The 12,192-nt window shown below is 39.3% G+C and overlaps 1 protein-coding gene across 3 annotated transcripts in view; it reads left to right on the top strand.

Moving 5' to 3' along the window:
- The window catches only part of grid1a (glutamate receptor, ionotropic, delta 1a), a 489,918-nt gene that overhangs the window by 236,318 nt on the left and 241,408 nt on the right, over positions 1-12,192 (top strand). The window lies entirely within an intron of this gene.

A 12,192-nucleotide genomic window follows, 5' to 3' on the forward strand; every position in this document is an offset into this window, starting at 1 on the left:
AAGTTACACCTTTGTGTGTGGGAGATTGATTGCAAGAGACTGGACAAGATTCAGTTTACATTTTTACTGTTTTCACAACCTTTACAGACCATGTCATTGCAATACAGAAAGCAAAAGAGAGCACTGGGTATCACAAAGAAATATAACATAAAGGCAAAATTAGAAATGTGAACATAAGACAATCGGCACAACTAAACTTCAAATGCTGCCAATCCAATTTTTTCTACACATCTTTATGTTTCTGTCTGTTTGGCCACAAATTTTCATCCATGTCTCAATGGATGTCCTCTCTTGCTATACGGCGTGGAGAGAATCTTCTTGAATACCTTACCCAGCCTCTGCAGGCATCTGCTGTGATGTCACTGCATGCTGCATTCATGGCATCCAGAAGAGTCATCTGGTTGTGAGGCTGGCAATCATACACTTGCCATCTCCATGTGGAGAAAAATTCTTCTATGGGATTGAGTAATAGGGAGTAAAGTGGTAGGAACTTAATTACCATTCTGTTGTGGGTTGTAAACCATTCCCTTATTATTTTGGCATGGTGGAAACTCCAATTGTCCCCAAGCTATTACAAATTTTGGCAGGTTCATATAAGTTACGTAAAAGAAGTAATGAAAATGCTCAGAAATAAGCACATACATGTAGATATATTCTGACATGTTCATCCATTTTGCATGTAAAGGCTTATGCAATGAAGTAATCACTACATGTTATGAGTGGTGAGACTATTCAATAAAGACCCATGAAAATCCATTTTGACCATAATGGCAGATGCAACTGATAATGTAGGGAACAGCAGAGAATTGTAACAAATCATTTGCACGGATGCACAAAAACATCTACAACTTGCTCAAAGGAATGAGAAACTGCTTTTTTGATGTGCACTAGTGACGCGATGTTCTGAGGACTGAACAAGTAGTTTTGAGAATTGCAAGTTTGATCCGAGAAACATACCTAAGCAAAAATTGTAATTAGATAATGTCCCATGAAAATGACCTCATTTCAGTTAAATAAGAAACACAGGGTGTGAAACACTATACAGGTAGTCCCCAGGTTCCAACGTACCTGATTTACTTTTTTTGTTGTTGTTGTTGCGTAAACAGTACATTATTGTACCTCGCAGAATCTTATTTTTCACTTTATTTCATTGATATGACTGTCCCGCCCTTTGGTGAAATGTGTATCTGATTGTAATGTTGACTTTTGTTTTGTGGTGCATGCTTTTATTTTGGCACGGGAAGTGTAGAGCAGGTAGTACTTCCACACGCGTGTATGGTGCATGTACACCAAGAACGTATTCACGAAGAAGAGTGTACGCGCACACACGAAGAAGATTGCATTTCTTCCCACGAAAAAGTTGCGAAGCAGAGTGAGAGAGAGAGGGGAAAGATGGCAGCTTAGCTCGCTGTCTGCCTAGGACTTTGCTCCAACATCTTGGCAAGGACAGTACAATGATGTATGATACGTGTTTTTGGAAGGTTATTTTGAGATTTAGGGGTACTTAAAGGGTTCATTCCAATTTACGGAGAAACTTGAGCGGAAACGGGTCACGTCACTAGCGTAGGAACGGAACTCTTTTTTTAACCCGAGGACTACCTGTACAAGGATTCTTGGTGTATTTTCATGAAAGCCTGCCATGCATTTTGCAATTGGCTGACGACCAGGTCAGGGTGTACCCTACCTCTTGCTCATAGTCAGCTGGCATAGTCTCCTGTCACCCCTTGAGCCTGGTTTGGTTAAGGACTACAGATAGCTATTATCGACATTTGCACCGTTTTCGATTGTTATTTATTTATTGTGCTGCCGCTGCTTCATTGTACTTTTTTTTTTCCTGCAAAAGCTACAAAATTGTACAGCTCCTCTGAGTTGAAATGGTTGGAATTTGTAGATTTCACATAACTGGTGTTTATTGTCAAACTGATTACGACAGACTTATTATTTTTATTAGCATGCTATTTATTGGTGATGTGGTCTTTTGACATCCATCTGTCTCTTTCACGATGTTTGAGCTGCCGTCAGTCGCCATTACACTCACCGAAATAGGGCGAGCTGAAACATTAGTAATCATTTGCTGCTACAAATCCATTGTTTGCTTTTCCAGGACCTTTTGCCATCTTTATTACAGTAACTCCCCAGTCTGCGGATCCCATGGTAATCCCTCTCAAACACTTCTCTAATCCCTGACGTTTGCCCCTTGACATTTTAACTTTTTGGCTTTTGCTTCTCATGTATTTTATACCACAACAATTTTCCAGTTAATATGTAGACAGAGACAAAGTTGTTGATAGAGGACATGAAGATTGTGCTTTGAAATACTGTACTTGTGGCATTTGACTTTACTAATATGATCACTAGCTAGATGGAGTGTGTGGTAGTGGTAGCCTGAATATGATTGTAAATTCCACAGACACAGTGTGGGAAATATCAGGGTATGGCTCACTTGTCTTAGTTTCATCAGTTAAATGTGTAATATTAAGGTGGGACCTTTAGCCCAGTCTGATGTCTTGTGAATAGACACAGTAGACAGATAGGATGTATTCAATAAAACTATTAACGGATCATATGATAAATATGTAAATTCGGAATTTACATTATCTACCGTACTAGAGAATCCACAGACAATCTTCTCAATGCAGCCTTGCCCAAAGCAATTGTAAAATGCATCATATACACAGAAGTGGATAAATTAAAGCAAATGTGAGTGTTTAATCACTATGTCAGGTGAATGTCAATTGTTTCACAGTGATGTGCACTTTACCATTTGCTAGTAGCCCTACTTCTGTTCCCATATGCCAAGCTTTGCTCACAGCCACTTAGCTGCCAGACAGTGCTCACCTCATGCATGTGAGAGCTGCCGGTTTTAACTTAAGTTACCAGGAAACTGTCAAATTAACCTGTTCCCACCAAATTTGTCATGAATGCTGAATTCCCGTCTAACCTGCACAGAATGCATCACCATAGTAAACTAATTGCATATATACATTGTCTGTTCAGTAGTTGGTTTCAGTTTTTGTTTTAATTTTTCTTCTGGCTAGCTGCTGCTGTGAAATAATGACCAGGGAAAAAGTGTGGTTGATGGATGTGCAATAAGAGGGCGCCTTCCTTCCGTTAGCCAGTTCGGTGCTCAGGAACCTATTAGAGTTTCCTGCACCTGCCACTGGTGTTTTGAAACATTTGTTTTGACCCACCAAATTAAATGTCTGCTCTTATCAGTGCCGTCAGGGCTAGACTGAAGCGGAGAGACAGGGGTGAGATGTCTCTGTCTGTCCTTGACAGGACTCCAGTTTCAGGGAAAACCTCCGACTGTCAAACCTGAGACCACTTGAAAGACATGTAGGCTACATGAGCATATCTGCTTCACTGAGCTCCAACAGATGTTTGCTGTTAGCAGAGACCTTTTCTTGCTTTTACCTGTCTGAGGCTTTCAAATGATGCCATCTACAAAGGTAATAGGGCTGGGCGATATGGCCTTAAACATGTATCACGATAAATTGAGCAGATTTATCTCGATAACGATAAATGACGATAAATTCGGCCAAGCGTACTGTTATATAATTTGAAAATCTGAATCAATGCATGAAATACAGATTAACTGTTTCTTGTTGATTTATTTACCAGCATTCAATTTCATATACTGTATTTAACAATTGTACATGCAGTCTAAACATTAAGTTTATAAAAATGTAATGTAAGCAATAAGAATTCAAGTATGAACATTTATAACAGCGTGTATGACTTGAACAATGTACATTATCAAAATCAATATGCCTGTGCAAACATGTCATTGTAACACAAATGACTTGCAGCTTGAACAGTACACTTCAAAAAGACAACTTATTGTTAATGGCTGCTGTGACATAATTATTAAATACAAGTGTTTACATTATGGTTTCAGGGTCCCCCCCCAGTGCATTTTTTAATAAATGCACGCACAAATGAACCCCCAAACAAACAGAGAGAGACACACACACATTAAAGCTATATTGATCTTCTTCAAATGAAACGCTTAAGATTTTATGATAGCAATAATGACACAGAAATAAGCACATACAGAAAAATAGCTGGGGCCATTTCTCGGTCATTATAAGTTTCGCCGTTGGATTGTACTTTAAGCTGAATGTTTTACCATCACAAAAGCTATCAGAGGAATCACACACAGACAGATACAAAATAACGCCACATAGTAATTGCTAAATGCAGTCCGTGCCCAATCCACTCATTAAGTTCAGCCGTTTCGACAAGATTAGAGCCGCTATCCGACTACATCACGTTCATTTGTAGCGTTAGCCGCTAGCTAGCAATAGCCTGGCTACCAGTAGAAAGCACTGAAAGCACCATCTCCGGAAATCGTGAGAACAGCGGGGAGGACAACGGGTGAAAGCCCGTCTGGATGCCACCAAGAGTCTACTAAATGTCGGTTAAAAGTTTGGTGAACCTCCCTTAAGCCACACTCCATCACGTTTTGCTTGTAGCGTTAGCTGCTAGCGTTAGCTTACTGGGCTTTTGTTTGATTGGCTCCTTGATGATCACGTGACTCCCTACGTAAGCCCATTGACTGTTTCTTAAAGGGGAATGAACATAGACGAACAACACAGAATCAAAGCGGGATGAAAAGACTATATTTTCTTGTTTTATTAATTTACCGAATTTACCGACATGGTCAAAATTACGTCGGTCATCGTTAAGAATTTCGGTGACGGTAAATTTTCGGTTTACCGCCCTGCTCTAAAAGGTAATACTGTATATTCATTTTGAGAATTTGATAAGGCGAAAAATTCATCAGAGGAATGTCTCCATGTACAGCAAAATATACATGAGTTACTTATGCTCCCTGTTTCAATCAATTTTCGCGGACCAGTAGTAGGTAATTGTGCATTTCTATAGAGTATACTTCATGCAACACCATAGTCCAAATTAGCTAGAAGTTATTTTGGATTTCAATGTTTGGTGGGTGAACCTGTAAAATTTGACAAAAAACCCACACAGACATGGGGAAAACGTGACAAATCCACTCAGAAATATTCCTAAAATTCAGTGTTCAGAAGCCACTGCTAGCAAATGCAGTATTGGTTTAAGGCAGAATTTTGTTCAAATGGCATCAATTTCATCCAGATTTCCAAATCAATAACCCATGCTAACACCCTCATATATCCAGTCATACTGTGAAAACTTCAAGTATTTGTATGAAACAATAATTCTCACAATTAAACAAAAAACAGTGTGCTGGTAGGTAACCAAAGATAGAAGGTTGTGTTACCTGACAGCACATTCTTATGCTCCTTGACGTACTAATTCACAAACCTCAGCGTTTTACTTCAGACTCTCTTAACCTGACTCCCTTTGAAGCACATTTTAAATATTTGAAATTCTTGCCCAGCCATGGTCATTGCAAAACAGATGATAAACACCAACCTTTGCAAAGGATCTCTTTTGATTGTATATAAGAAAATTGATCAAAAAGATCTATTTCAATATTGCAGCTAAAACCTGACGTACTGGGGCATTGCAAATTGCACATATAAATCCAGTGTTAGTTTTTGGGCTTTTGTTTTTGTACTTCCTGGCTGTCATAGAGAAAGCATGGTCACTCCTACCACCTTTGTATTGTAAATATGCATCTTGGTGCTCTCTTTATGTACTGTAGGATCAAAAGGTGTTAAGGGTCAGTTCATTGGGCATGACTCATGTTCCATGATAATGGAGCTACTGTCTGAAATATTCTGGGCTGGTCTTTTCTCCAATGTCCATCTACCTTTTTCACCCTTCCTCTCATCATCTCTTGATTTTCTTTCGCCCACTGGCCATCTGTTGTACAAGGAGCGCTCTCCCACTATTCTTTCATTTCTGTTATCCATCATCTTTTTCTTACTTATTTTCATCATGTTTCCTCAGCAGTGGACCTTCCTGCAAGCCCCTGAGCATCAACCTCTAACTAGGCCTCTGCTCTGGTGTTCTTACACTCCCTCTTGCACTTTGTTTCCTAATGGGCCTCCCAGGATCGATTTAACAAAATACGCAGCTCTGTTATTACCCCGCAGGGAGGGACATTTGACAGATTCCCTTTTCCTTCCAGCAAACACAATGGGATAGATTGAAGAAAGATAGTCACTGACAGCTAACAAATAGACCCCGAGGACGGCAAAGAGTAAAGTGGCCAAGTTGGAGCACATTATAGAGCTTATCCTTTCACTGATGTTGAATTAACCCAAACTACATGACGATGAAAATCTTAGGAACAAGTAGAGTAGCGAAAACTCGAGTCCTTTAGTGAAACTATCCACATTTGGATTCATTGGGCTTAACCAAAACTGATCTGAACCCAGCAGAGGAAAAGCTGGAAACAACAGTGAAGGAAAAAATAATGGTATTGTGAGAAGACAATCCAGAATTGAAATTTAGAACATCATATGAAAGACATTTTAGGTTTCCATATAAATGCAATTATATTACAGTCTTTTAAAGTGAATTCAACTTTAGATGTTTTTCTTTGTTTTGTTTTTGAATGAGGAATATCAATCAGTTCCGTGTCTTTGCAACTACTGTCATGTTCAGCAATGAAGTATTTGTTTGAAAACACAAACAATTTCAGTATTGGATTATCTTCTTACAATACCATTCCTTCCTGCATTGTGTCATGTACAGTGTTGGGAGTAACGCCGTTTTATATATATACATATATACTGGACTGTCTCAGAAAATTAGAATACACAATATTCTAATTTTTTGAGACAGTCCTGTGTATATATACAGGACTGTCTCAGGAAATTAGAATACACAATATTCTAATTTTTTGAGACAGTCCTGTGTATATATACAGGACTGTCTCAGGAAATTAGAATACACAATATTCTAATTTCCTGAGACAGTCAGGAAACTGTCTCAGGAAATTAGAATATTGTGTATTCTAATTTCCTGAGACAGTCCTGTATATATACAGTGCCTTGCAAAAGTATTCGGCCCCCTTGAACCTTGCAACCTTTCGCCACATTTCAGGCTTCAAACATAAAGATATGAAATTTAATTTCTTTGTCAAGAATCAACAACAAGTGGGACACAATCGTGAAGTGGAACAACATTTATTGGAAAATTTAAACTTTTTTAACAAATAAAAAACTGAAAAGTGGGGCGTGCAATATTATTCGGCCCCCTTACGTTAATACTTTGTAGCGCCACCTTTTGCTCCAATTACAGCTGCAAGTTGCTTGGGGTATGTTTCTATCAGTTTTGCACATCGAGAGACTGACATTCTTGCCCATTCTTCCTTGCAAAACAGCTCGAGCTCAGTGAGGTTGGATGGAGAGTGTTTGTGAACAGCAGTCTTCAGCTCTTTCCACAGATTCTCGATTGGATTCAGGTCTGGACTTTGACTTGGCCATTCTAACACCTGGATACGTTTATTTTTGAACCATTCCATTGTAGATTTGGCTTTATGTTTTGGATCATTGTCCTATTGGAAGATAAATCTCCGTCCCAGTTTCAGGTCTTGTGCAGATACCAACAGGTTTTCTTCCAGAATGTTCCTGTATTTGGCTGCATCCATCTTCCCGTCAATTTTAACCATCTTCCCTGTCCCTGCTGAAGAAAATCAGGCCCAAACCATGATGCTGCCACCACCATGTTTGAAAGTGGGGATGGTGTGTTCAGGGTAATGAGCTGTGTTGCTTTTACGCCAAACATATCGTTTTGCATTGTGGCCAAAAAGTTCAATTTTGGTTTCATCTGACCAGAGCACCTTCTTCCACATGTTTGATGTGTCTCCCAGGTGGCTTGTGGCAAACTTTAAACGAGACTTTTTATGGATATCTTTGAGAAATGGCTTTCTTCTTGCCACTCTTCCATAAAGGCCAGATTTGTGCAGTGTACCACTGATTGTTGTCCTATGGACAGACTCTCCCACCTCAGCTGTAGATCTTTGCAGTTCATCCAGAGTGATCATGGGCCTCTTGGCTGCATCTCTGATCAGTTTTCTCCTTGTCTGAGAAGAAAGTTTGGAAGGACGGCCGGGTCTTGGTAGATTTGCAGTGGTCTGATGCTCCTTCCATTTCAATATGATGGCTTGCACAGTGCTCCTTGAGATGTTTAAAGCTTGGGAAATCTTTTTGTATCCAAATCCGGCTTTAAACTTCTCCACAACAGTATCTCGGACCTGCCTGGTGTGTTCCTTGGTTTTCATAATGCTCTCTGCACTTTAAACAGAACCCTGAGACTATCACAGAGCAGGTGCATTTATACGGAGACTTGATTACACACATGGGATTCTATTTATCATCATCGGTCATTTAGGACAACATTGGATCATTCAGAGATCCTCACTGAACTTCTTGAGTTTGCTGCACTGAAAGTAAAGGGGCCGAATAATATTGCACGCCCCACTTTTCAGTTTTTTATTTGTTAAAAAAGTTTAAATTATCCAATAAATGTTGTTCCACTTCACGATTGTGTCCCACTTGTTGTTGATTCTTGACAAAGAAATTAAATTTCATATCTTTATGTTTGAAGCCTGAAATGTGGCGAAAGGTTGCAAGATTCAAGGGGACCGAATACTTTTGCAAGGCACTGTATATCAGCTCACGAACGCTTAAGCTCACGAACTTTTCGCCTCAAGAACATTAAATTCGCGAGCATATAGTCTCTGCTGACGAACTAGTTTTCGGCGGACGAACCAAAGCACGCGGTCGAAAAGCGCCACGAGAAGCTGACGCATGCTCACGGCGTCCCAGTTCGTCCCCTCCCTTTCGTTGAGTGCGGACGTGGTTTGTGTTTGATAGACATTTTGGACCATATTGAGTGTACTTTTGCTATTATGGGACCGAAAAAGAGTTACCTACAGTCCTTATGGAAGGTGACTCGTGTTACCAATTCGCCCTCGACTGGTAATTGGTGGTGCTTTCAGCTTCCCACCGTAGTGAGAAGTGGACCGGCGACTCACGTTGGCTCGTTGTCGTCGGTTGTCTTCGGTTCGCCATATTTCCCCTCCAGAAAGGTGGGGGCGTGCATACAAACACCCAGAGGCGTCGGATGGCTTTTTGTGGGCACTTTTATTAACAACCAAAAGCATGTGGGGGGCACAGCACTGGAGTCTACACTAACTGCGCACTTTGCCGGTAACACTCTCCTTCCAAACAGTAACTCCCTCCCTCCCTCCTCCTCCCACTCCATTCCATCAAGCCATCAACTACCATCACAAAGGTAAATAAAACGACTTTATTATACAGTACAGTTTATTTCTTTAATTATAATACAATAGCACATTTATTATACATAAAATAAGGTATATTTTTGTGTAGTTTTAAGGCTTATTTAGTAGAAAATTATGTTTTATGGGGACCTGGGAACGGATTATTCTCATTTTAATGGTTTCTTATGGGAAATAAATGTTCGGAAGACTAACTTTTCGCCTAACATACTCTTTCTGGGAACCAATTATGTTTGTGAGCTGAGGTATCACTGTATATATATATATATATATATATATATATATATATATATATATATATATATACACATACACGTATATAAATAATGCCGTTACGTAACGGCGTTATTTTTTCAGTAACAGGGTAATCTAACTAATTACTTTTTCCGCCGTTACCGTTACTGACGGTCAAAAGCGGTGCGTTACTTACTCTGAATAAATTTAAGAAACTACCAGCCGTGTCGAGTCGACTCTCTGCTCTGTTGATTTGGCATCCAAGACTTGGGGTGCGTTCAGGTTCGAGAATAGCGCACATACTTCTGACTCCAAGCTGTTTGTTCCTGCTCATTCAATTAGACAATGCTTTCCAAAGTTTGGTAATGTTTCTGTGTTTGCTACACCTGATGCTAGCCTCATTCCCATCTCCCACTGTAAGTCAGCAATAATTGTGCTTCCATCTTGAGGACGGCAGACGCTTTGAAGGTGACGTGAATTGTCGGGAAACCAGTCTTCCTGAATGCAGCCCCTCGAGAGATGCGATGGAAGTGATTGTGATTGGCTGAGGGTTAGAGTCATGTGATTTCACAAGCAAACCGGAACAGCGCGTGCGGCAAACACACACACGCAAAACAGATGCACAGGGTCGGAATGGCAGAGCATTCAGAAGAAAAATTGTCCTTTAAGAGGTGGAGATATAGACAATATTTCAAGTTTGTTGAAGTTAAAGGAAATAACCTGCATGTAATGTGTAATTTATGTCCCGGGGCAAAGCTTTTGTCGACATCTGTGGTAAGCAATTCATATCTGCTGAAGCACCTAACAAGTTAACTACCTGTCTGTTCTTCTCTATTCCACTGACTCGAATACTGCTCAGAAAAGTTCAAATTCTTTGACATACAACAAGTTCTTTTTAAAGTAACAGAAATAGTTACTTTCCCTGGTAACTAGTTACTTTTTCTATAGAGTAATTCAGTTACTAACTCAGTTACTTTTTGGAAGAAGTAGTGAGTAATGTAACTAATTACTTTTTTAAAGTAACGTGCCCAACACTGGTCATGTTCACCAATGAAGCATTTGTTTGAATCCTAATCTGATTATATCCAATTAGACTGCCGCAAACTACACTGTGTACAGCCAATCCATTAATGTTGTTTTCTTCAGTCCTTCTTTAGTTATCCATTAGCATTTACTGACAAACCAGATTAACTCATTTTATTCATTGTTAATTATTTATTTCACATTTTTATGTCATCTGCTTGTTCATGAAACCCTTTGGAATATTTTGGTGATTTAGAGTTCCATACAGTTGCAAGAAAAAGGTATGTGAACCTTTTGGGACTACTTTGTTTTCTTCTTAAATTGACCATAAAATGCGCTATGATATTTTAAGGCACATCTCTAGACAAACAATCTGCTAAAACTATTTCAGATCAAAAATTTACAAGCCTTCATATTTTTATTTGAAACAATATGTAAACAGTCACAGTGCAGGATGGAAAAAGTATGTGAACCCCTTGGCTAATTACTTCTCCAAGAGCTAATTGGAGCTCGGAGTTAGCCAACATGGGGTCCAATCAATGTGACTAGATAAAATGTTTTGGTTAAAACTACCTTATAAAAACACACCAGTTGTGAGTTTGATGTTTTCAAGAGGCATTGCTTGATGTGAACCATGCCTCACACAGAAGAGCTTTTAGATCTGATCAGATTTGTGTGATGGGTTATGAAAGTATGTGACCACGATAAGACAGACTGTCTACGAATTGAGAATGTTCAGCACTGTTGCCACTCTGCCAGGTTGTGGTCATCCGATAAAGATGAGTCAGAGCACAGCCCAATATGCACAATGAGATGAAGAGGAATCCTAGAGTGTCAGTTGAAGACTTACAGACACTCCTGGCACATGCCAACATAATTGATGACAAATCTTGAATATGCAAAACATTTAAAAAAAAAAAAAAAAAAAAAAAAAAAAAGAATGGAGTTCATGGGAGGGACGTCTGAAGTCCGCAAAAGAGCATCTGGATGTTCCACAGCACTACTGACAAAATATTCTTTGGAAAGATGAGAACGCTTTGTCTGAGAAAAAAAGCACAGCGCAACAACATCAAGACATCATTCCAAATGTGAAATATAGTGGAGGGAGTATTTGGGCTGCTTTGCTACCTCAGGGCCTGGGCAGAAACACTCACCAAAAAAATTGAAAAATTAAATTATTGAAAAATTAATTTCCAAGTTTACCAATTCATATTGCAGGAAAACCATATGTCCACCCACAGTACAAGGACCAAAACCATAAAAGTAAATCGACAATGCAATTACTTATGTAACTTCCTCAAGTAAGTTCTACAGGCACAAGTGGTTTCCTCAACAGATGAATTTATTTGAATCTCACTTGTAGAGAATCCAAACACACAAGGTGAAAACTAAAGAAACACAGACACAATTACAATTAAATACAGGAAAAATATAAGCACAATTGACAGTCACATAAATATAAAGAAATAAACTAACCTCGTTAGCTGAGTACTGACTGAGGAAATTTGCTAGGCTTTTCTTCCTTTAACTTCGCTTGTTAGGCTTTTCTGCATGTGCTAACAGCTTGAGCTCCCTTTGCCTTCTCTGCTGAGATCGCTTCTTCTCTCATTATTACCTTGCTCTGTATATACACAAGTGCAAACGCGCCCCCTACTGGCACAAATTAAAACTACATAAAACAGCAAAATGCCCTGCAATCAACAAAACACAATGAGGCAGTTACAACTTAAACTGAA

Source organism: Corythoichthys intestinalis, chromosome 10, assembly GCF_030265065.1.
Source record: "Corythoichthys intestinalis isolate RoL2023-P3 chromosome 10, ASM3026506v1, whole genome shotgun sequence".
In the NCBI taxonomy this organism is placed as follows: Eukaryota; Metazoa; Chordata; class Actinopteri; order Syngnathiformes; family Syngnathidae; genus Corythoichthys; species Corythoichthys intestinalis.